We start from the raw sequence: 26,977 nt of genomic DNA on the forward strand, positions 1-26,977 counted from the left end.
GACATATTTAGATAATGTTCCTAAGAGTTCAAGAAACACTGTAGAAAAGCTCTGAACATTTTTGCATGGCTTAAGCATATAGTGTCACATCTGGTTGGTACAATGGATATATGTTTTGAGACATATATGATTATGTAGACTCAGGGTAGCCTGGAACTTAAGGTCTCCCATGTGTTGGGATTACAGGTGTACACTGTTCCATCCAGTTCCACCGGACAATTTTAAGAATGGGTTTAGACAGAATTTAAAACCTATTAAAGAACAGAGATTTCAAATTCAGTATAGAGAGAAAGATGGATAGGAAGAGCAGTTAAAAACACATGAAGGACAAAAGCTAGAAGGGGGAATTGGGATGTTCATGAAGATAATGTCTAAATTGTCTCTAGGTTAGATCAAAGATACAAATCCTCAGTTTAAAAATTAAAATGAAGGGGTTGGGAAGGTGGCTCAGTGGTAAAGCGCTTGCCTTGCATGCTTGAGGCCCTGGGTTTGATTCCTCAGCACCACATAAGCAAAAAAAAAAAAAAAAAAAAAAAAAAGCCAGAAGTGGTGCTGTGGCTCAAGTGGTAGAGTGCTAGCCTTGAGCTGAAGAGCTGAGGGACAGCACCCGTGCTCAGAGTTCAGGCCCACGACCGGACCCCCCAAAAAAGACTAAAATGAAACTTGAGGGGCCAGGAAGGTGGCTCAGGGGTAGAGTGCTTGCCTCGTATGCAAGAGGTGCTGGGTTTGATTCCATAGCCCCACATAAATAGAAAGAGCCAGAAGTGGTGTTGTGGCTCAAACGGTAGAGCACTAGACTTGAGCTAAAGAGCTGAAGGATAGTGCACAGGCTCAGAGTTCAAGCCCCATGACTGATAAAAAAAGAAAAACAAAAAAAAACGAAACTTGAATAAAATAAGAGAGCCAGGTACTTGTGTTTCAAATGCCTGTGATCAACCTTTGCTTGGGAGGCAGAGAGTTGGAAATCAATTCAGACAGAGAAGTCTTAGAGACTCCTTCTCCAAAATAATCAGCAAAAACACTAAACTGGAGGCTTGGATCACATGGCAGATTACTAGCTGTAAGCAAAACAAGCTGAGTGCAAATAACAATAACTAGCACACAAAAAAGAAAAAAGAGACAATAGCCCAATAGCTATACACATATGGCCATATAAAAAGATATTAATCAATTGAACTCCACAAGATGGAAACAAGAGGGTTTGTTTTCGTGTACTGCTTGCAATTATTTCTTTAGTCTTCCGATTTTTTCTCCTCTGATTTATTCTCTGTGGTCCCTGTTTCAGATATAGACACACTTTGTCTTGTATCTAAGTTTATCTGATTTGAGGAAGGGAAGGGGAATCACAGAAATGGTGGGACAAAGGGTGGATCAATGCAACAGCGATATTTACTGGACACTAAGTTAGAAATAAACTTTACAACTTCTGGGGGGAGCGAGGGGGAGGGAAAGTGGGAGAAAATGAGGGAGGGGATACCATTGTTCTAAAAGAAATGTACTCATTACCTTACTTATGAAATTGTAACCCCTCTGTATATCACCTTTACAATGAAAGAAAAAAGCTAGCTGACCTTAGAATCCGTTGTAGAAAAAGAAGCCAAAACCCGACAAAAGAATAGATATTCGATTGACAGCTGACTTCTCTGTGCACACTGATGCCAGGAGGTATGGCATCAGATCTATATAGTACTCAAGAAAACACCTGTCAATCCACCAAGGAATGCCTGGAGGAAGGGCAAGACAGACTTAACCCCAAACAAAGAGCATTTTATAAGCAACAGATCCTCACTACAGTTGTGGTAGAAATACACTCAGGTAGAAAGAAAATGATTCTAGCTTTAGTTTTCTACAAGTAGTTAACCAATTTTGCCAGCACCATTTACTGAAGAGGCTGTCTTTCTTCCATTCTATTGTTTTAGCTCCCTTATCGAAGATTAGATGGCTATAGGTCTGTAGGTTCATTTCTGGGTTTTCAATTCTATTCCATTGGTCCTGAGGTCTGTTCTTATGCCAATACCAAGCTGTTTTGATTACTATGGCTTTATAGTAGAGTTTGAAATTTGGTATTGATATTCCTCCAGCAGTGTTCTTTCCATTGAGGAGCGTTTTTGCTATTCGGGTCTTTTATTGTTCCATATGAATTTTTGGATTGCCTCTTCTATTTCCTTGAAGAATGAGGAGTGTAAACTTGTTCAACCACTTTGGAAAGCAGTATGGAGGTTCCTCAAAAGACTCCACATAGAGCTCCCCTATGACCCAGCAATCCCACTTTTGGGCATTTACCCAAATGTTTACAAACAAGACCACACTAAAGCTACCAGCACAACTATGTTTATTGCAGCATTATTTACTATAGCTAAGATATGGAACCAACCCAGATGCCCCTTAGTAGATGAATGGATCAAGATAATGTGGTATATATACACAATGGAATTCTATGCCTCCATCAGAAAGAATGACATTGTCCCATTTGTTAGGAAATGGAAAGGCTTGGGAAAAATTATCTGAAGTGGTTTCCCTTATTTGCAATATCTAGTATATGTCTGAGTCAAGCAGAAAAGGTCAGATAAGGTGATGTTAGGGAAATGAACCCTAAGATATGTATTCAAATGTTTTTTTTCTTTCATGCAATTGTTTCTTACACATTTATAAGATTATTTCTTTGTTGCTTTGTATGTCCTTCCCCCACAGTATAACCCCTGCTTTCATTGCATTTGATGTCGGTATAATTTGTGGAGGGGAAGGGGAAAAACAAGTCATTTAAATAAGGATACAGGTGGACCTGTTGCAACAATGAGAAGTACAAGTCGTTATGTCGAAAACAAACTTTACAACTTTGGTGGGGGTGGGGCAGGGAGGATTGGGTGGGGGGGGGGGTGGGGGAGGAGGATGGGAAGGGATGGGAAGGGGAAACAAAGGAGGAGGCTACAATGCTTGATAAGAAATGTACTCATTATCTTGCCCATGTAATTGTAACCCCTCTATACAGTATTTTCACAATAAAAAATAAATAAAAATTTAAAAAAAGAAAGAAAATGATTCTAGAAGCTACACACCTGAGTTGAAAGCAAAGCCAAATATAATTAGATGAACAGCTCAGTACATATGAGTTAACCAGGTATAAAAGTAATAATATCTAATTTGGGAAGTTTAAAGACTAAAGATAGACCTGAATTCTAGACAAAAAATTAACTTGATTGGAGCTAATTGTTTTAAAATTCATTTCTTATAGGAAAAGAAGGTTAAGATGCCCATTGACTTTAAATATCTCTTGTAATGAATGTCGATTTTCAAAGGGATTAAAAGGAGAGTTACTGAGGACAGTACTTACAAACTGGTAACTATGAGGGAAAAAAATCAATCTCAATTTAAATAGTATTGAGGAACAAAAAACAAACATATGGGCACAAAATATATTGAGAAAAATAAAATCAAAGAGAGCTGTGCCTATAGTTACTGAAAGACTAAACTTCCCACTAAAATTGGAAGGTTTTTGTCCCTGAATATAATTAAATGATTTTTTAAAGAAATGTCATAGGCCAGGTGCCTGTGGCTCACACCTGTAATCCTAGCTACTCAGGAGACTGAGATTTGAGGGTCATGGTTGGAATGGTTGAAAGCCAGTCCAGACAGGAAAGGCCATGAGACCCTTATCTCCAATTAACCACCATAAAACTGGAAGTGGCACTGTGGCTCAAGTGATAGAGCGCAAGCCTTGAGCAAATAACTCAGGGACAGTACCCAAGCCCTGAGTTCAAACCCTATGACTGACATTTGCCGAAATGTCTGCAGATATATAGCATAAATCCACTCAATGGTTTTCTAATGCCTTCAGTGGCTGAGCAGTGGGAGTTGCAGATCAGTTTTCTGGGTTAGGCTGGGTGTCCAGTCTCCAGTAGTGAACTGCTGAATAGACATAGATGTCATCTGTACAAACTTGAACCAATCCATGACCTCAGGCTGAGTAGCAAGGAACTCAGAACCTGGCACATATTCCATTGTCTCCTGAATGCTTCTTTTGTCACAATCATTTCAGCTGTGGCCCTCTCTTCCTTTAGAATGACGTCAGGATCTCAGTATAAGTAGAGCTCAGGCACGGATGTGTGCATGGGAGATGATACCACACACCACACGTGTGCAGAACTTCCCCAGCCAGCACCCACCTCAGATCCGCAAGTGTGAACTCCCTGTTGCTGCACAGGATGACATTGTCCACGTGCTTTTGTGAGATATTGGGAGTCAGCCATGTGGTCAAGTCTCCATCAGAAAACTCTGGAAAGCCATCTCATTGGATCTGGTGAAAGTTCATAGAAATGTAAACATATAAGACAAAAATCAACAGGGCATGGTAGCTCACATTTATCATTCTAAACATTTGGGAGGAAGAGATTGAGAGGACTGTGGTTTGAGGCCAGTTCATTCAAAATGTTAAGTGAGACCTAGTTTCACAACACAACTGTGGCATGATGGTTCAATTCTATGATAACTACTACACAGACATAGATAAGAGGGTCATAGTCCAAGGCAGGCTAGACAATAATTGCAAAACTCTGTCTAAAAGATAAACATAAAAAGTGTTGAAAGCAGAACCACTCACTGTGCCAGAACTGTTGCCTAGCAAATACAAAGCCCTGAGTTTAAAATTCCAGTCCTACCAATTAAATGGATGATAGGTAGCCAACTAGATAGAATCAACTTATCAGAACGTATTGCAAGAGTCAACAGATTATATTTTGACAAAAGCTTTTATTTACCAGAAAGATATTTTATACATTTATACACAACTTGCAAACTAAGACTGAGATTTTTTTTAACATATAAAAGTAGATAGATAAGCCAAAAACAATCTAGTAGTATATTAGAAAATATCCACACACTGCTCTAAGTCATTGATAAAGTAGTCAAGTGAAAAGTCTATAGAAATTTAAATGACAGAATTATAAGTTTGATATATAATTGGAAATATTTAAAATGTTGTTCCTATAATAAATATAAAATTTATGAAAATTAAAGATATTAGGTCATAAAGAAAGCCTCCACTCTCAACAACTTAGTCTTTCAGACCACATGAACTAACTTCAATACAATTGTCCAAAGACAAATTTTATACAAATGAATGGTGGCAAGGTTTATTTAAGCAAAGAATGAGAAGAGCTCCAGAGGGCTTCACACAGCAGTATGAACAATGAGTTCTTACACCCAATAGGGAAGCAAAGTAGAGAAGTCACCTGCCTGGCTGGAACCAGGCATCTGCTTTATTTGGGCATGGTAAGATGAGGTATGTATCTCATTTGTAAATAGTCTAGTCTAATCAAATGGCTGCCTATGATTGCCTGAAGCCTGACTATTTGTAATTGGCTGAGACCAGACTGCTAGAAAAAGATAACCATAACTTAGGTTTGGCTTCATTTGTACACAGCTTAGGTCACCATTTGTTGTATAGGTACTGAAAACATGGAAACAAAATGAGACAAATGGTCTCTTGCTTATTTATAAATATGTTAGGAATTAATAACAAAACATTAGCTAAAAGAAAGGAATATAAAGCTGGGTGCTGGTGCCTCATGCCTATAATCCTAGCTACTCAGGAGGCTCAGATCTGAGGATTGAGGTTCAAAGCTAGAACAGGCAGGAAAGTCCATGAGACTCTTATCTCCAATTAACCACCAGAAAACTGGAAGTGGTGCTGTGGCTCAAGTGGTAGAGCTGAAGAGCCTAGAGCTGAATAGCTGATGGTCAGCACCCAGGCTCAGTGTTCAAGTCTCATGACCAACCAAAAAAAAAAAAAAGAGAGAAAAGAATATAAAGTAAGAGGTGAAGATTAAGTTACCTAAGATCCTGTACTTCCACTAAAGGGACTGGCCTCCTTCAACGCTGTATGGACAATGTCTCAGGTTTAGCATGTAATAGGTAAAGCAGGATCTTAGACAATGGTGCTGCCAGGGTGGGCAGATGCTCCAGGCCCCATGAGGAGCTGGCAAGAGAAGGCTGGGGCCAAGATTGTGCCACATCTAATTTGTATTCTATGGGAATTTATTATAAGAGAGGTGATGTTTCCTTAAAAGTGACTAGTTTTAAGAACCCTCTGACCATGATGTGGGCCACTATCCTGGACACTGGTTAGTCTTCTGTGTATTTTCCCAGCATGCAACGGGGGTAGATCTACTATGCATAGAATTTTCTAAGCAGGATTTGTGTTTGCACACTAGGTCTGTTGCCCTTGACACAGTTTCATAGAACAAAAGACACAGATGGAGGGAATACAATTGGCCAAGCCTCACTGAAAAAAAAATAAGTTGGCATTTCTATTCAAGTTGGACATGCTCTGCACCTGTCCTCAGGATATTCTTCTTCTGCAAACCTGAAGGACTCTGGACTGTGCTGTTATATTCCAGTGAGGTGGTGCCACGTGAGAGGATCCTGTGCACCAAGGAGTAGCCTTAGAGGCAATCAGACCTGGGAAAAGCTTCTCAGCATCCCTTCCCTTGATCTTCAAAGAACTGACTTTCTGGTGTGAAAGTCACAAAATGTCACTCTGTGTAAATAACTAGACCATGCTTTTTGGGTTGGTATTAAGGTTTCTGACATTTTTGAGCTATTGAAAGAAAAAAAATCAAAGATGTAAGTGCCACTGTCATCTTATTTCCTTTGTAGAAAATGCTAATTCAGGCCCTTGGGTGGAGGGAAATACCCTGGTGATTAGCAGGATATTTTGAATTTTAGTCATTTGCTTTGCTGTTGGTGATTATTCAGCCAAAGTGTAGGGAGAGTTTCACTCTCCCCTGCTCCTTTTATTAAAATTCAAATTTCATCTTTCCCCCTCTCAAAATATACAGAGATTAATCTTGTGAAATGAGAGATTTAGCATAATGAAATTGAGATGAGTATAGTACTTTTGACAATTTTAAAAGAATCTCTTAAAAAAGTTCTTCAGGAACATAAATTTCAAGCATGTGCTTTTTAGCCAACAGGAAAAGATATGCATACATACAGCACACATATTTAATGAGGTATCATAATGTCTGATGCTCTGCCTTAGAAAACTAGTAAATCTTCATTTCCACTGCATAGGTAAATTAGAAGTTTATTTTGTTAAAACTGGTATCTTTTAAATTTATGTTTGTTTATTTGGCATAATGTTGTCATAAAATAGATCCTTATCTTGATCTGAAATGTACATTTCTTTTTCAGTACTTGCCTTTGAGCAATGCACCATATGGAGAAGTAGAAAAACACAGCTTTGCTGATTATTTACATTCTTATAGATGGAAATCCCTTCAGGGATTCCATAAAAGTCACACAAAACATTGGGCCCCCTAAAGTCAGCAGTACATGTTCACCTATCAGATAAACATCATTTGGGGCACATCAGTCTTACTTTCTTTAAATATTATTGTGTGATCAGGTGTGGGCATTCATGCCTATAACCCCAGCTACTCAGGAAGTGGAGATGAGGAAGATTGTGGTCAAAGCCAGTGTGGTCAAAAAGTTATTAAGAATTCATGTCAACCAATATCGAAGTGTGGTGGTATATGTTGTTCATCCTAGCTATGAAGATAGAATAATAGGGAGATCTTAGTTTAGGCCAGCATGAGCATAAAGATGAGATTCTAGCCTCAAAAATAACTAAAACAAAAAAGACTGAGGGGTAGGGGGCAGATTTTATAGTTACCCAGACCTATCAATGGTCCTTGCTGTATTATAGCAAGCAATAATCTTGCAGTGTGTTAAATTGCTGAGAATATAGAGATGTTTGTTACTGCAGCTTAATTTAGACTAACCTAATACAATATCTAGTCTACTGGAGGGAAAAACACTTCTACTAATAAAGACTTATATTTAATGATCCATTTTACTGACATTGTGTTACCAGAGTTCAAGTAACAAAGATTGCGGCTGACAATGAATCTATTTTTCCCTCCAGTCATTCAGCCTGAAAATCTTGGGATTATGAGAGATTCTTCAGTGTAATGATCTGTTGCACATCTTTGGATGTCAGACGTGGGGATCCGATAAGCTGAGAAAAGGGACCTGTGGTTCTTATGCCTGAGAACAGATATGTGGGGCAAGAAATGTCATTGTGTGTCTCTTTCCACAATTTTTTAATGAAAGAGTTGGACTAGGATATCTTAAAGTTAATTTTTAGCTCCAGTGTTTTAGGGATTTTTGTTATGGCTCTCAAGTGAGGATTGATTTGGTTGTGCAATCCATTTTTTAATAGCCCATGTTGTGAGTTCATGTTCTAGGCTTTTGCTCCTTATATACCCAATACATATGTAGCTTTTCATCTTAAACCACTTACGTGCACTCAAAAGTCTTGAAATACCTTCTACTCTATAGACCAACTGTTAACGCAGTTCAATTTCTAGAGCAGAATTTTTTAAAAAAATTAAAAATTTAATCTTTAATTACTTCTACAAAGAGGTTTCAACATGTCGGTTTGTGAGTATAATATATCTTGATGAATGTCACTCCTTTCATCGTTTTCCTCCATCTCTTCCAGCCTCACCCATTCTTTCTAGTTGCTGACTTTAATACTCGTTCAGAAACCATGGCTTTGGGACAGAAATAATAAATACCTGTCATGTTTCCTAGCACGTGTTCAAGTGAGCCATCTGTATCAATAACCAATGATAGTATCTTCACTTTTTGATAATACTTCACAGTCATTTTCAAAATTAAGTAATAGGAATTTACTGCTTGTGAATCGGAGATTTCAACTTTTATATTACAATGCTTTGGTTATTCTCGATCAAATGAATAGAATCAAACTTTAGGGTTTCAAGTCTCTTTTCAAATGACACAGTTTTGCAGTAGGTTTCATTTTCCATAGGGAGTTAGTTATGGAATTTATCTTCTCACTTGTATGCTTCTTTCCTTCAGTTAGAATCACTTCTATCTTTTTGAAGTGATTCATCTTCCTCCCTCACATCCTCAGATTTTTACAGCACTCATTTTCTTTTTACTACATGTCAATACTCCTGATGCTTCCCACTTCCGTAAAACAATTTATAGAGGCTCATCCCTTCTGAACCCCATCGTGAGCATAGCTATATCTCTAGAATTTGTTGACAGATATATTTATATGCATTTTGCATATAGTTAATAATGATGTAGGTAACATTTTCCAAATAAAGGAGCATTTTATTAATTATAGTGACATCCAGTTATTAAAAATGTCAGAGAACCTCTCCATAAGCTGCATTTTTATATCTGCTGACAGTATTTGTGCCCATAAGGAAATACACTTTGAAAGAAGTCTATTACATACCACTAATCCAAGACCCTGGTGAGAACACACTTTATTAAGAAGCTCCTGATGTTTTTCTTTTCTCTTTTTGATGTTTTTCTTTTCTGATGGCCTATATTTCTTTAGGATAAGAACTATCTCCTCCTGTTTTTTCTATTTCTTAGTATCTTCCCCATCCTCCTGATACCCTTTCCATCTATAACTTCTGAATAAACAGGAAGAGATAGAGGGAGAAAAAAACCTTACTCTGACAAGAGCTGTTGCCAGAACACTGCCTTCCAAATACTTTCCACAAATAGAGATACATAAAGAGAAAGGTAAGCCATAATATTATATTTATATCTCAGTCCTTCTCAGATTGTGGTCTGTGGGCTGCTGCGGATCTGTCAATAGATGACGAATAAAGAATTGATGTCTACCTTCACAATGAATTTTCTGCATTTAACTAATTCTAGCTTTAAATGGTAAAGTGTGGATTCCTGTCCAAGAAAAATGAATAACTGCTGCTATTTCCCAGGAACAGATAATACGTTGTGTTCAGAATCAAGTTTCCATAGACAAATGCTGGCATTCAGACATTACCAGCTGTATTTAGGGTATAGGAGGCAGAAAGCACATTGTACGGATATAATTTTATTGCTAGTGAGGCCATGTGGGGATTTGGTGTGCCTACATTTTCATTTAAATTACATTCACAAGTAATGCCATTGTGAATGAAGTTATATCATTAAAAGTGTCAGATATTTTAGACTTCATTTCTATATGCCCTATTATATGAAGACCTGCAACGTGAAATCTCTCCAGATTAATCTAAGAGGAAAATACAGGCTCTCATTTTGAATACATCCCAGAAGGGATTAAGTGACCTGATTTCAAGAAAAAAGTAGAGCAGGCTATGCACTGACTAATTTGCCTCTTGGTAAAATAAAAGTGACAAACAACAATTTTATTCATAATAGAAGTTTCCCCCAAAGCAGACTTTTCTGCTAACTCTGGAATATTTTATTTGTAAAATATTTTGAATGTATCTCATGTCATGGGCCTCTGTTTGTGAATTCAGGTTTTCTCCTTGTAGAAACATAAAATTCAGCATGTATTTTAATGTAACATTAAAGATTTGCAGGAGTCATAGGAAACATATCACAAAAAGCACATAATTTTATTGGAAAATAAGTACTCAGAATCTCAACCTTTAGGAAAAACAAAAAAATACTTATCTAGTTAATATTATTGGCAGATTTGTATTTAATATTCATTCCAGGTGTTTTATTGAACATACTTTGATTCAGTGATCCAATGAATTAATGGCAGATTTTTTTTTCCCCCACTAACATAAAATTTTCAGTACAGTTTGCTTAGAAAATTTATTGACTGAAAAATAATAGATGCTCAGTGCTGTCTCTTCTTTATAGCTCTCTGATGTGGGATATCTTCAATGTACCAGTGCAAAAATATTGGGATGCCCGATGGTTTAGTTCTAGTATAGCGAGTCAAGTATGATACTAAGATGTTAAGGTTTAATGGCTTTTTGGGAGGGGGGGAATCCTTGTAATTATCTGATCTGCAAAACACTATCCCTTCCCTAAGATTTTCTTTCAGATAGACATTTATAACATTAAGTGGCTGCTTGAAAATTGCCATCATGCTTTAAAAAGTCAGAAGAAAAGGAGAAGGGGAATGAGAACACAAGATAAAACAACAGACTGAAATAGGGCCTCTGGCTCATATCTTAGTCTGAAACGTTATTTTTAAGTGTGTTAAGAAATTGTCTAGTCCTGGTTATTGAGGGCGGGCTAATAGGGTCTGACAGCCTGACACAAATCTGCATTGATCACTATGTAAAGTTTTCAAGCATTTTCTGAATTTTTCCTAATTATGCTATTGCATATTTTAAAAGTGATCATGATTTAAGGATTGGATTGCAGCTATACCTAATCACAATACCAGTCAGCATCTTTCTTATATTTTAAGATCAAGCAGGAATCTCTAATATGACATTTGATATCACATTGGAATTAGATGCCACAGTTAAAAGGCAGAGAAGCTGAGAGGCTAGGGAAAGAAATCCAAGTGCTTCACAGGTTCACTTACTGTGTCTTGTCACTGGCACTGAAATGCTTTGAAAGTGATCCCTAGGAGAAGACAAATTCTGAGTGTGACAATGAGGTTTCAGTAATAGGGAGAGACAGAAACCATGGCTGCAGTCCATGGAATGTGAAATCTCACTCAGCCAACATTGCTTAGACATTTCATAAGAGTAATATGCTATTGGACTCAGAATGTTGTCACACATGTAGAACTGCTGTGGGGAAGCACATCTTTCCATGCTTTTTCATGCTGTATAGGTCACCAGAATTAAATATCTTTCATTTAAACTTGGAAAAAGTACAGAAAAAATATATTTCTAACTTAATGCTGCTGCTTTCCAATTATATTTCTTTACCTGGGGTTTTGAACACACCCTGCCCCAAATCTTGTATTTGTCTCTCCTAAGTAAAAGCCTCACTCCAATTTCTTTGTTTTATTGTTATTGGGGATAATTGTTCAACTGGAAGAATTTTTTTCTTAACTGACATGGATATCTTTTATTTTATTTTTTCATCTTTCTTGCCTGCTTTTGGAGAATGATTCCTTGAAATCACTAGTGAAACTGAGTTCATTTTGAAATATGGATAGTGGATCTAAATAATGCCAACTTGTCCTCATGGCCATGTTGGCAATTTAACACACGATGGGGAATTTTCACCCAGTTCCAAGAACTTTAGAGGTGATGTAGAACTTTCTTTGATCTGCAGCTGTGTTATGGTTTGTTAAGCACTATAAAGGTGATATTCTTTGAATTGCAGGTTTGTCATTAGTTGTTTAGCTCCAGGAAAGTTTTGCTCCAGAGAATACTTGACGTTAGTTTTACTTGATTGTTCCCCCTAGATAGCTTGCTTCAGTAAAACACGCTTTGCTAGTCCCCATATCATGTGGCATCTACCGTGTTTTTTGCCTTGATACACTTTATAATAACTGCACTCAGGGCTGCAGGTTCATTGGGACACTAGTCTGCTTGCAGTCACCCGCTTTCTCTTTCTTTCTTTCTTTCTTTTCTTTTTCTTTCTTTTCTTTTTCTTTCTTTCTTTCTTTCTTTCTTTCTTTTCTTTTTCTTTCTTTCTTCTCTCTCTCTCTTTCTTTCTTTCCTTTTTTTTGGTTGGTAATGGGGCCTGAACTCTGGGCCTGGGTACTGTTCTTCAGCTCTTCAGCTCAAGGCTAGTGCTCTACCACTTGAGCCACAGTGCCACTTCTGTCTTTTTCTGCTTATGTGGTGCTGAGGAATCAAACACAAGGCCTCATGCATACAAGGCAAGCACTCTACCACTGAGCCACCTTCTCAGACCAGTTGGCTTCTAATAAAGATTCTAGACCTCTCAAAATGAGGCTTCTCCCTATTGGTGGATCGAGTTCCCATATAACAATTTCATCTTTCATTTTAGAGATCTTGAACCAAATATGTATTTCATTTTCTATTCCTTGACATAAATTTTACATGGAGACACCCAAGATCTTCAGCTAGATGTGAGAGTACAAGAACTAAAGCAGCCGCTTCTGAGTCCCCAGTTTCTAAGGCTAAAAACGTGTGCAAGTTCTATGAGAAAGTGTTTGCTTCTCTCTCTGGAATGAGATCCTTATAGAAATCTCCTATGCACAGTGGAACTTACACCTATGCATTGGGGTTGAGCATCAAATCTGGACAGGTTTATGAGCAGATGATGTTTTCTTTGTCTGATGTACAAAACTTCCCTTCTTGTGGCTCTTTCTCACATTACCCCCACATAATGCAACCTTTTTCCTACATGAAAATCAGCAGATTTTCCTCATGAAAATCAGCAAATATTGATCCTAAAAAAATCTATTTCTATTTTCCTACTCTAGGGATGATGTAAAGACTTATTCAGAAGTATTTCTTGTAGGAGCAAAACTGGCTTTAAAAGCCATGAAGAAAGAAAAGAAGAGAGTATGGAATTCGAGGTGTTCATCACGGACAGGGGGAGATGGCTGTGTGGATGTCTCATGCTTTGTTCTCTTTTGAGTCAGTTAGCTCTTCTATCTTTGAGCTACTGCCCTTCTGGGAGAAATTGTTACCAGCACTAGATAAAAGAAATAACATTCTACTCTGTATACAAAATAGCATACATTTCTACAATTACTGCTCCCATCAGCCCATTGAAATAGTGTTTTTCACTGAACATCCAATGTAGGCTAAACTCTCCGTAGAGCCTTTTACATATATTGTTTGCTTAAACCTGATTAAAGCTTTTCCCCACCTCGTACTGAGGCATGAACTCAGGCCCTGGATATTAACCCTTAGCATTTAAACTCAAGTCTGTGATCTACAACTTGAGCCACAGCTCTATTTCTAGATTTTTGATCTCAAGGACAGTTTTACCTAGGCTGGCTTTGAACCTTGATCCTCAAAACTCAGCCTCCTGAGTAGCTATACTTACAAGCATGAGCCACCAGTGCCTGGCTTTCATTAACGCTTTATAAATGAATTACTCTTAAAAAAAAAAAAGTACTAGCCAGGCACTGGTGGCTCATGCCTGTAATCCTAGCTACTCAGGAGGCTGACATCTGAGGATCATGGTTCAAAGCCAGCCTGGGAAGAAAAGTCTGTGAGACTCTTATCTCCAATAAACCACTAGAAAACCAGAAGTGGTGCTGTGGCTCAAGCAGTAGAGCACTCACCTTGAGCTGAAGAGCTGAGGAAAAGCTCCCAGGCCCAGAGTTCAAGCCCCAAAACTAACAAAAAATTTAAAAGTACTGTTATTTATTGAGTCTTTCCTGGAAGAAAGTAAGTTCCTCTTTATTGTCTTAACACTCAAATCACTCTATGAAATACTTATTACTAATAACCAGGCTTTTCAGGTGAGGAAACTCGCTCAAAGCAGTTAGCCTTCAGAGCAGCTACAAATACAACTCTGGGTCTAGAGTGTTTTTTAGGATTAAAGGATAGCCAATGGTTATATATGTGGACAATGGTTAATCTGATAAGGAAACTAGGTTTGCCTAACTAATGGCAATGCTATTTTGGTTACACTGAGTGAACCTGAGAGTATGTGGCTGAGATAAATGCTTCTTTTTTTCATTTCTTTTTGATTTTTCTAATTTCTCAGTCCTTTTCTGTCAGTGAATGATTTATTTAAAAAATAAAAAAAAAATGAAATTTCAAAGGAAAGAAGGAAGAAACATATGGAAAAAAAGTAGTTCTACAATCAAAATAAGAAAATCATTAGAATATAACAAACAAAACATTAGCAATTTAGATAAAGAATGATCAATAATAGCAATCTATGAAGGATGAAGTGGAAGCCATGACAACAAATATGATAGAATTTTCAGACTTCCAATGTTTCTATGAAGTATATCTCATGATTCTCATTTCATACAAATAACAAAGAAGCAAAGATTTCAGTAATTCAACTACAATCAGACTTCTAGTAGGATTAGAGTTTGATTTTTCCTCAGGCTATCTCATATAATTTCTTCCAAATTTTCTCTCTAGATCCAGGTACCAAACCTCTTTGATAGAAAGGAAGGCAATGCCAGGAAAGAATAATGCTGGTCTAGACACTAGCTAGCTCAAATTCAGTAATGTATTTTTCCCCTCGGCCTACGTGGGGAGGAAGTCAGGCCCTGGAGACAGTTGACAGCTCAGAAATTTTCAGCTGCCAAAAGAACAGAAGGGAGAGCTCAAAATCCACTGTCTTTGCCAGCCAGGACCACTTCAAACAGAGCTAACCAGATCATCTTAACGCTGTTAGTTCATGGGAAAGCTGCCAAAATGGAAATAGAAAATTTTGGGGATATAACAAACAATAACATAATATTCTATTTCAGAAGAGATATGGGATATTGTTTTATTTTTAAGTTTACCAGGGATATCTGGCCTTTAACTTCTGATAAATGTTCTTTTGTAGATTGAATTTCTAACAGGTTCTTGTATCGATTGCTTTTATTTACTCTGGACTAACGAGTGTCTCCTCTTTAAAAGCTTGGGATAATAACTACATTTTTTATTTTATATATAGAACACTCACTTAGGAAAGAATAAAAACCGACCAAAACTTTAAAAAATCAAGAAAAATGCATCAGAAAACATAAATAAAAGCAAGCACAAAAAGCAGCATCAATACAGAATAAAAAAACATGAAAGGATTTCATTAAGATAAGGGGAATCTGGTGAATATTAGTGGCTCATACCTGTAATCCTTGCTACCTAGAAGGCTGAGATCAGAAGGATCACAATTCAAAGGTAGCTCAGGCACACAAGACAACTTCTCAACCAACAACTGAGTGTAGTATCATATGTCTCAGCTATGTAGGAGGCTAAGATCAGGAAAATCATGGTCCCAGGCTAGCCTGGGTAGAAAAGTCTATAAGACTCCTACTCAGTGGAAGAAACTGGGTATAGTGGCATGCTATTGTCATCCCAAGTATGATGGTAAACGTAAAACAAATGCTAAATGTAAATCGGTCTAGGTATGCACTAGAGAAAAAAGCAAGACCATAAATTAAAATAACCAGTGCGAAAAAGGACTAGTGCCATGGATACTAGGCAGTCGGATGCCTGTACAGCAAGTATAATGTCCTGAGTTCAAATCCCAGTATGAACAAAAAGAAAAAATTAGATAAGTGGAATCTGTTAAAATTATTGATAATATTGATTAAAAGAATAGCTTCCAATGAAAATAGTGTTCTAATAGATAGATTAAAAAATAAAGTAAAAATACAAGCAATACATTTAAAAATTGAATGATTTTAATATACTAATCAGTTTTTCTCAGACAAGTAGACAAAATAGTAAATATGAATAAAGGGAATGTAAATTAATTTATGGATGGAATTGAATTAATGGATATTGATCATTTACTCTCTAAAGCTAAATATATGTATATATTTTCTTCATAAACATATACCAAATTATTTACAAGAAAATATTTGAAAAAGATCTTAGTACATTTCAAAAAGTAAAAAAGTTAAAGGATGAATTCTTGAACAGAATATAAATAAAACTAGAAATTGATTTAAAAATGGGCACAAAAATGATCATTAAAAACTTATGCAATTTTATACATCAAGGAAAATGAAAGTTAAAAACTTTATAACTCTTTAGAAAATATATCTATTGAATTTAATATTGCATATTCAAAGATACTCAAGGAAAATTCAATTTATTTCATTCATTGCATATTAAAATGAAGCCAAATGCAGAAGTTATTCAATTTAAAAATTATTTTTAAAATCCTAAGGAAAGTAGAATTAAAAATAATAAGGATAGAATCAGAAACTTTAAAATGAAAAAAAAAAATAGAGAATAAGAATACATAATCAGTTGTCCTGGAAAAAAAATTGACATTTTGTGTAGAAAAAATTTAATCAAGACTGATAATGAGAAATAATTTTATTGAAAAGGTAGTAAGAATACTTTGAAATGATAACAGAGCAATACAGTTTTGTTAATAAATTATAATAATCAGAAAGTTTGGATAATAAATTTGAGAATCTCAATGGGAAATATGACTGGTTAATTTAAATGACCAAAATGCTCTCAAAAGAAGTAAAAACCCTGAATAGATCAATGCATAAAATAAGCTGGAAGCAATAATACTGTGTACATGTTGAAAAATCTCAGCATAAAAATAGAGGGAATAATCTCCCATATATTCCTTCATCCTTGAGTCTAAAATCCTATTTTTCAAATTAGACAAAAAAACTATTGATAATGCAAATTGACTAAGTAGTGTTAAATCCAGGAATGGAAAAAAATTCCATATCAAAACACTGATTAATGTAATCTTACCTGTGTAAGGTCAGATTAAAAAGTGTAAAAAAAGACAAAGCCATGAGTATATTGTGACATTTACAACCTTCTTTGATAAGTTTAATTTTTTTTAAAAAAGCAATCCTTTAGGGTAGGTTTCGAAGACCACTTCATTTAAAACAAATTTGAAATATTCCTATCAAACCAGAAACATTGGTAATCATCCCTCCTATAACGAAGCATGGATTGCCACCACAGAATTAGGGAACAGAAGAATGACACTGTTTCCTCTTGTTTCTGCCATGATTTACCTCTGTAAAAGGCCTTTTGTTTTGAATATTTTTTATTATATTTAAGAGGAGTTGCTATTCATCAAAGCTGTTTACAAATACAGTGCATCCTGATCAATGTCAACCCTTTCAACGTTCTCACCCACCCCTCCCAACTTGCCCCTTCCTTACTTAAGTTTTGTGTTTATCTTTGTTTGCCTTTTACAAAGCAGTTTATGTGTGTAATGTATCTTGATCTGTCATCACCTCATACCTTCGCTCTTTCTATATGTTCTCAATTCTCACTTCTGTGATATATACAATGAATTCTTGCATGCACCCTCCCTCCTTCCCCCTTCTTTCTTCTATCCCTCTGTCCTTGGTCCTACTTTACATTCTTTCAGGTACCCCTTCCTGGTACTTATTTTGTTAGACTTTGATTTAATCTTTTTAAAGATTTATACTATTTGTGCTCCCTGTAGAGTCTATTACACTACAATTAATTCATTTGTGACCCCCCAGTTGACCACCCAGTATGTTTACTTTATATGCACATTCTAGCTACATGAGGGAAACCATCCATGCAACCTATATTTCTCTGGGTCTAGCTCATTTTGTTTAATATAATTTTTTCCAAGTATTTCCATTTCCTTACAAGTGGTACAATATCATTTTTCTGATGGATGAGTAGAATTCTTTTGTGTATAGATACCACATTTTCTTAATACATTTGTCCATTGAGGGGTAGCTGGTCTGATTCCATGTCTTGGCTATGGTAAATAATGTTGCTGTGAACATGGTGCTGGTAGCTGTAGTGTGGCCTTGTTTGTGGTGTATTGCTTAAGTCCCAGGAAGAAAATAGCTTGGTCATAGAGAAGCTCTAGGTTTAGGTTTTTGAAGAACTTCCATGCTGCTTTCCAGACTGCTGGAATAAGCTTACATTCCCACCAACAAAGTTCTCTTTTGTCCACAACAAATCAAAGACATGCAATTCCATCAAACTTAAAAGTTTCTGCATGGAAAAACACATAGCTACAAACTAAATAGAATGCCCACAGAATGGGTGAAAATTTTTACCTAATATCCAAAAGATACTTAGAACTCAAAAATTAACCCCAGAATAAACCCTTAATAAAACAACAATGAATAAATAAATGGGCTCAAGACTTAGAGAGAGACTTCTCAGATGAAGTAAAAGTGTCCAATAAACACATGAAGAGATGTTCAACATCTGGGGCCATAAAGGAAATACAAATCAAAACAACATTGAGATTTTACCTCACCCTAGTTAGAATGGCCAATATCAAGAAAACTAACCATCACAAATGTTGGTCTGGATATGTAAAAGTCTTTCGAATCAGTACAATCAAGATAGCAAACATGAACTGTTGGTAAACCATTGATGAAACAGGCATCCAATTTTCATGATTTGTAGATCATTTGTTTGCTCATTTCAAAGATCTGAGAATATTAATGAATAAAAAATTAAATTTATCAAAGAGCTAGTAACTTTCTTGGGCACAAAATCAATTGGTCAAAATCCATTTCTTTAATCTCAGAAAAAATAGGGCATTAAATGAAAAAGAAATTCATCCAAAATATTATTTAAATGGAAACTACCTAGACATAGATGTTAAGTGAAATGAACCCTAAGATAGGGACACAAATATCTTTTTTCTTTCTTGCTATTGTTTCTAACATATTCATAATGTACTATATGATTTTTTGTTGCTTTGTATGTCCCTCCCCACACCCCCATGGTATAACCCCTGTTTTTACTGTATTTGATGTCGGTGCCCTGCATCTTGTATATACACTTCTCTAATTGGGGGAGAGGAAGGCAAAAAACAAGATGCTTAAATAAGGATACAGGTTGACCCATTGTAACAATGAGATGTACAAAACACTATGTTGAAAACGAACTCTATAACTTCGGCGGGGGATAGTAGAGGGAAAACAAAGGAGGAGAAAACAATGCTCAATAGGAAATGTGCTCATTACCTTGCTCATGTAACTGTAACCCCTCTGTACAACATTTTTACAATAAAAAACATACACAAAAAAGAAATATACTCTATTTTTCAAATAAAAAGTACAAAACTTAAGACTTAAATAAATGGAGATAAATCCAAGATTTAATAACCATAATGTTTTCAATCCTCAAAATATTCTTAGGCAATAATATCATTTCAAAATAATATCAAATCAGATTAGAATATGATTCACACACTATGAGACCAAAAGAGGATAGTCTTAGGAGAAAAATCATGAAAGTGTATTACCCAAGTGCATCTTCATATATATATATGTATATATATATATATATATACAAATATATATATACATATATATATATGGTATATTCTGAAACAAACTCCAAGGATATGGAAACAAAGGACTTCTTTTTTTTTTGGGTCCGGTCATGGGGCCTGGGCGCTGTCCCTCAGCTCTTCAGCTCAAGGCTAGCGCTCTACCACTTGAGCCACAGTGCCACTTCCGGCTTTTTTCTTTTTTGCTTATGTGGTGCTGAGGAATCGAACCCAGGGCTTCAGGCATGCAAGGCAAGCGCTCTACCACTGAGCCACCTTCCCAGCCCAAGGACTTCTTTCTTAAAAGTTTTTTTTTCTTTTTCTAATTACTCTGTATTCTTTACCTTATACACAGTGTATTCACATTCACATCCATGGAAAGGTGGGGGAAGGCACAGAATGAGAGGAAAAAGGTTGCAAATTGCAGCAACGGAGCACACTGGACATTGATGGAAGTGAAGTATGCAACTGGTGGGTAGAGATAGCAGGGAGAGACTGAAACAGAATAAGGGAACAGGTGACACTAAGTGAAAGGAAATGTACTTATTGCCTGATATACATAAAGACAACGTAGTCACTGCATATCACCTCTAAAACAACAATCAAGTAAATTAGAAAAAAAAGCAGGGAAAAAAATCCTAAAATTGACTTAAAAAGAAGCAAAAGTATTAGAAAAATATTTGGGAACAGTTGAATTTATTTATACAAATAGTCAAAATGAAGTTAAAAATTAAAACAAGTGTTGTGTAGCCCTCAGGGTTATACAGACCAAAATAGTGATGTATGAAAGAAATATCTAGAATAGGCTTTAATGTATTGAAGGAATCAGGACTTTTTGATAGATTTAGATTGCCTCATTAAATTGGTAACCTGAATAGGAAATCAAAGTTCCTGTTTAAAATTAAATGTTGGTATCTTGTTCCTCTTACATCCATTTTCTCACTATACAAGTCAATATAGGTCATCAGAATAATAATTATAATTAGTATAACTAATGCTTAATGCTTTTGTTGTATCAGGAATAACAAAAGTAAATGACATATATTTCATCATTTAATTGATTTAGGAACCTGGCATTTTTACTATGACTTGGAGGAAAAGTTATTGAGGCCTAGAAAGTCACAGTAAATTGTTTATATAACACACACTGATAGTGAGATCAGGACTTAAACTGAAACCTGCTATCACGGCCTGAGTCCTAAGATTTAAACTGAAATTTCAAATCTATACAGTGGACTTATTAATAATAATACCACTTTTCTTTAGGTAGTAAACATTTTATTTTCTTTTTTATACTAAAACACTCAAAACAAGTATGGAGTAAACTTTGCTTTTGTAAGTGTGTGTGTGTGTGTGTGTGTGTGTGTGTGTGTCTGTGTGTGTGTGCTGGTCCTGGGGCTTGAACTCAGGATCTGAGTTCTATTCTTATGCTTTTGTGCTCAAGGCTAGCCTCTACCACTTGAGCCATGGCTGCACTTGGCCTTCTGGTAATTAATTTTCTGGTAGTTAATTACTGTCTGGGCTGGCTTTGAACTATGATTCTCAGACCTCAGCCTCCTGAATAGCTAGGATTACAGGAGTGAGCCACCAACCCCTGGCACAAAAGGGCTTATAAATGGTGAATTCTTAAATGGTGAAACCTAGTAACATTTCTGTAGTGTAGTTCAGAATATTCTCCTAAACTGTAAAACTTGGTTCATTGGCTCTCTAGCAGAAGGAGTTAATGCCTATTAGTTGTAAGTGATTACTCTGATTATCTTTATATGGCTTGTATTGAGAGGTACCATCATTGCTATATTTCACTATAATTGATACTACATTTTTTAAGATTTCAATGCAATTCCTTTTCCTTCCTTCCTTCCTCCCTTCCTTTCTTTCTTTCCCTCCCTTCTTTCGTTTCTTTCCCTCCCTCCCTCCCTCCCTCCCTCCCTTCCTTCCTTCCTTCCTTCCTTCCTTCCCTCCTTTCTTTTGGTGGGGGGGTCTGGTTCGTGGGGCCTGAACTCTGGGACTGGGCACTGTCTCTCAGCTCTTCAGCTCAAGGCCAGTACTCTACCACTTGAGCCACAGTGCCACTTCTGGCTTTTTTCTTTTTTGCTTATGTGGTGCTGAGGAATTGAACCCAGGGCCTCAGGCATGCAAGGCAAGCGCTCTACCACTGAGCCACCTTCCCAACCCTTCCTTCCTTCCCTCTTTCCCTCTTTCTTCCTTGATCCTTCCTTCTTTCCTTCTTTCTTTCTTTCCTTCCTTCCTTCCTTCCTTCCTTCCCTCCTTCCTTCCTTCCTTCCTTCCTTCCTTCCTTCCTTCCTTCTTTCTTTCCTTCCTTCCTTTCTTTTCTTTCCCATTCTGCTGGTTATTTTGGTTATAGAGTCTTGAGGACTTTGTCTAGGATATCTTCAAACCTCTGTCTTCTGGATTTCAGCCTCCTGAGTAATTAGGATTATTAGTTTGATCCACTGGGTACCCTGCTTCTAACATCATAATTCGAATTCTCCTCTTTGGCAAATAATTTATGTGAACTATATCAATCCTTTTAATATTGTTCCATGTTCACAGAGGATGAACTGAAGCTCAGACTTGATATAGGTCTTACTTACTCATGGTAGCATAGGCCATATGGAATAGACCAAGTAATGCCAGATTTGTCCAACTGTAGACTCTATATCCATTCTCCAATGATGTGTCCAATAGACATTTCCATTTGGGTCAGATGGAAATCTCAGGGTGTATAATGAGTATTTTACTACTTGGTTGGGTGCTGTTTAATTTGGATACATGTATAATTACTTTGTTCAATTAAAGAAAATTAATGGCTGGGTACTAGTGGCTCACCTCTGTATATACTAGCTACCCAGGATAAAGAAAGAGAAAATGTCAGTCTGATGCCGGCCTGGGCAAAATGTTTACATGACACTATCACAACCAAAGGTTAGATTTAGTAGTATGTGTTTGCCATCCTAGGTATATCATTCCTACAGTGAGAAGTATAATGTGAAGAAAGCCATCCAAGCTAACCTGGGAAAAAGGCAATACTTGACTTCAAAAATAATCAGAGTAAAAAAGGACATGGATCTTCTCTAAAGTGGTAGAGACAGTCTTCAAGTCATACAACCCAGATACTATTTTTAGCACTTTACCTAGGACATTCATTTTGGCTCTATTTAAGACCATCACATTCCAGGGACAGAGATAGTTCTTAAGGCAGTCAAGCCAAGCCCTAGACTGAGATGCAGGAGAGCCAAGACATAGTTTTTTTAACTCAGTTTTCTGAGTTAAACTCAGATTTGAATCTTTAGTTCAGCTTTTTGCAATTGGACATGACATCAAAGAGATGTATGCCATTCATGCCTGCATTTTATCATAAATTTGTGTGCATAAAAATTAAAAAATCCCACAAAATATGTATTTTATTTTCATAGATGTTCCCTGAAGGAAGCTACAAATCACTGACAAAGGTCGTATGTAAGGATAACTTTCTCCTGTGGCTAGGAGTTTGCTGTTCTATTAGAAGTAGATTAAGGGAAGTCATGTCCCCTTTCTTTCTTGTGCTTCTCTCTTCTATGTCAAAAAATATGAGAGTAGGCCCGGGGTCTTGTGAAGTGGCACTTGACTTATCCCTAGTTGACTCTATGTGTGTGTATGTGTTTGGGTGTGTGTCTATGTGACTCAGCCTTCCACCTCACCAGAGCAGCCCCCAACAAACCCACACACACTTTTGAGGTTTTGAGGTAAACACATGTTTGAACACAGTTTCTCTAGCTAGAGTTAGGGAAAAGAAACAGAATTTTTGTTGTTGGTATAGCCAACCCCTTGGCAGAAAACTCCCATGTGCACCTGTTCAAAAGATCATGGTTGACTTTTAGTCTTCCAGCATTTGGCTGAAAATGAGTGCAGAATGATTCTTCATTTATTTTAACTGTTCAGTGAGCACTGAATTAAGTTTAATAGCCATGGTAAACATGCACTTGTACATATACCTTCCAATCTGCAATTAAAAATGTTTTGTTGCATTCTAGCTAATAATAAATACATCATTTCAGCTTTTTTTCTTCTTTCACACTATGAAACTATTTCAAGCCACTGAATTATGGCTTAATCATTAAATTTGGAACATTTTTTCAAGGAATATTAGAATACTTCATTTGTAAGTTGTTGCTGTTTGTGGTCAGAAGGAGAGTAACCAATCTGGTTTGGTGGTATATACTTGATAGGTGGCAGAGACAGGAGAATTATGAGTTTGAGGTCAGCTTAACCAAAGTTATTTAGACTCTATCTCAGAAAAAATATAAAAAAGGGCTGGGGTATAGTTAAAATGTTATGCAGTAGTAGATTTGACAAGTACATGAGTTGTGTCTCTGATGGTTTTTGAGAAATTCTGAAAAAAAGATATTTTTCCTACTTGTGTGAATACTCCCAGAATCACTGCTGATTGTTACCTGTGAGATTTCTGAGCCTTATGCTAAAGCTGGAACAAAGCTGAGGCTGATAATGACTTTGGTCAACTTTTGCCAACACTCTCAGTGAAGAAGAGTTTCACCCAGCCCTTACAACCATGGTTGGCAAAGATCTTCCCATTCCCAATGCCCAATCATGCAAATATATGCTGAAAAAATGATTTAAAATCCAGACATCCAAATGCTGTGGCAAGAAGGTAGAGGGTTGAATTGGCTAGTATTTTGACAGAGAAGACAGAAGGGAAATAAAATTAAACTACTCTTTGTCAATATTCCATCCATTACTAGAGAAGACTTGATAAAAATATAGGTCCCCAGGTTTAGAGTTTTATCATGTGGAAGACTAACACATTGGCCTTGTTTAAATTTTAAATGTCTCTAAACTTATCAGTGGAAAATTAATTTTCAGTAACTTGTGTAATGGATTCCACATGTAGGAGAGATAACACAGAGTTAGTTAATCTGAAAGTAAAGAATCTTCAGGCTCACATACCTGAGATATGTCTCACATGCCATGAAATAGTTTTTTCTTTGGTGGTAATGGGGATCAAACTGAGGGCTTTATACTGGCTAAGTAGTAGGTGCTTTATCACATGAGCTACTTCTCCATTTTTTTGTATTAATGATTTTTCAGATAGGGTCTTTGCCCAGGAATGGCCTTAGACCACACATCTCCTACTCATAGAATTCTGTGTAGCTGGGGATATGGACATGAGCCACTAGGAAACATCTTTATGGAACCTCAGAATTCATTGAAACTGAGTTTGAGAGCCAATGTATTCAATTGAAATATTTAATTAAGTATACTTTTGTGGCCAGTAGGCAGCAGTGAGCATCCAAGCCCATATGGTGTATAAACTTTCACTTGTTCTATGGTGGGAATTGGTTTATCCTCTCACTATATGGTCTATTCATATATTTGGTCTTCACCAAAAATATATAGCTAAGATGGTTCTAGTACACAACTCAAGAAATAACATATCCATGGATGAGCAGCATGATTTTCTGCTATCCCTTCTAGACGGTAGAATGCAACTATAATTGGTTACTGAATCAGTTTCTTCTCTCTCCACTGTTAGATTTGCCGGTAGAGCAGGAGGAACCACACTCCAAGAGATATAAATATTGACACAGAAGAGTAGAAATCGCAGTGCAGAATTAAGCTTCTAGAATTTCAAAACTCCCCCGCTCACTTTTCAGCACCTTAGTTGTTGTAAAATGAATGTGACTGAAGGTCACATAGTGGCAATTTCATAATCTCTCTAGAGTAATGTTAGTCTATAAAATTAATTTATTTAGTGATTTGCTCTTGTTTCCGGCACAGGAATGATCATTCACTTGTGATGAAAGTATGTGACTCTAAGTGTCTTACTAATTAAAAAGGTATCCAAATCTGGAAAAGCTTAACAGAGCAAGGCTGCTTTCCATTCCCCCCCTCCTTGGAATCTGCTGAGGGTAAAGGTTAGAACAGATAATCCAAATATCTGTAATTAGATATAGTAGAGATTGCTGAAGCCCAGGGCAGCAGACAATAAAATAATAGTAGCTAAATATGTGTAATTTGGACTAATTCAGGGAAAGATGCCAAAAATAAATACAGAATGCCAAATTTAAAAGAGGCTTCAAGGCCTTCTGAAAATAAATTGGAGAATCCCAGGGAAATGAGTAAGAAATGGGATGGAGTGGAAAGGAAGAATAGGACAGACCCCAGAAATGTGCTATTTGACATTGTCACAGCCACCAGGCAAAGACTTAAAAGACAAACAATTGAACATATTGTCTTTATTGTATCTATATATGGCTGCATCCTTGCTTCAGAGAGCTGGCCTGGAGCCAAAAAACATCATGGATTCATGAAAGGAACTGGCCAACAACATGGTAGCTGTTCATTGAAACTACTATACAGTATGATGCACACTGTGTATGGAGAGGAGAGAGGTAGTTAAAGCTGATAGATGGTTCCTTGGGTAGACATTGTAGAACATTAGTAGAAGGCTTTGTAAACTCAATTCACTATGCATGCCCTTAATTAGCCACTGTACAGTCCTAACCCATAACCTCAACTAAACACATTCCAGTAAATTCAATGTTAGAACAGAACTGTCCATTTCAAATTCTAGAAATAAAAACTCTTTCAACATGCAAATGAGGCAGAGATTGATTCCATATGAGTTGGAAAATAATTGAGAACAGGTTCTGTACCAGACACTGTCCTGGGCTAGAAGACACAGTGTGAAGCAGACAGAGGCATTAGAGACACTTATTTCTGGAAAGGGTGATCCAAACATCCTATTCAAAAGGCAGGTCAAGAATTTACCACATGGCACAGATGGTCTCTTCAAACGAATTTCTTTAGATATGCTCAAAGAAATTACAGAGAAAAGAAGATCACATAGTAAGATAGAGAACAAGAAGTAATGGCTAGAGAAGAGGTTGACTACATTCAAGATCAAAAAATAAAATTAACATCTTGACAGGCAGGAGCAAAGTGGAACCAAGAGACTGGTCTTCCACAAGGCAGGGATGATGCTGGGTCACACTCTGGACCATGAAAGAAAGAGCCTTAGTGGGGTTGCCATAGGTTCTTTTGGAAAAGTGAGAATCTCTCAACAGAATGGGTTAGGCAGTGTGGTGTTGTATTACCAGGACCAATGTATTGAACGCACCTATGTGTTCACATGTGAAAATTCACTCACTAACTCATTTCTTTACAATTTATGCATTAACATTTTTATGAGTACATATCAATCATACAAAATAAGGGGTCTCATTATGATATGATGATAGATACAAAAAAACTATGCCCCTCATTACCTGAAAATTTACATTGGTTTTAACCATTGGTTTTAACCAGTGGCTTATCATGGGACAAGTACAACTGCAATTTCTAC

This window comes from Dipodomys spectabilis, unplaced genomic scaffold, assembly GCF_019054845.1.
Source record: "Dipodomys spectabilis isolate Male_0828 unplaced genomic scaffold, ASM1905484v1 ptg000175l, whole genome shotgun sequence".
Taxonomy (NCBI): domain Eukaryota; kingdom Metazoa; phylum Chordata; class Mammalia; order Rodentia; family Heteromyidae; genus Dipodomys; species Dipodomys spectabilis.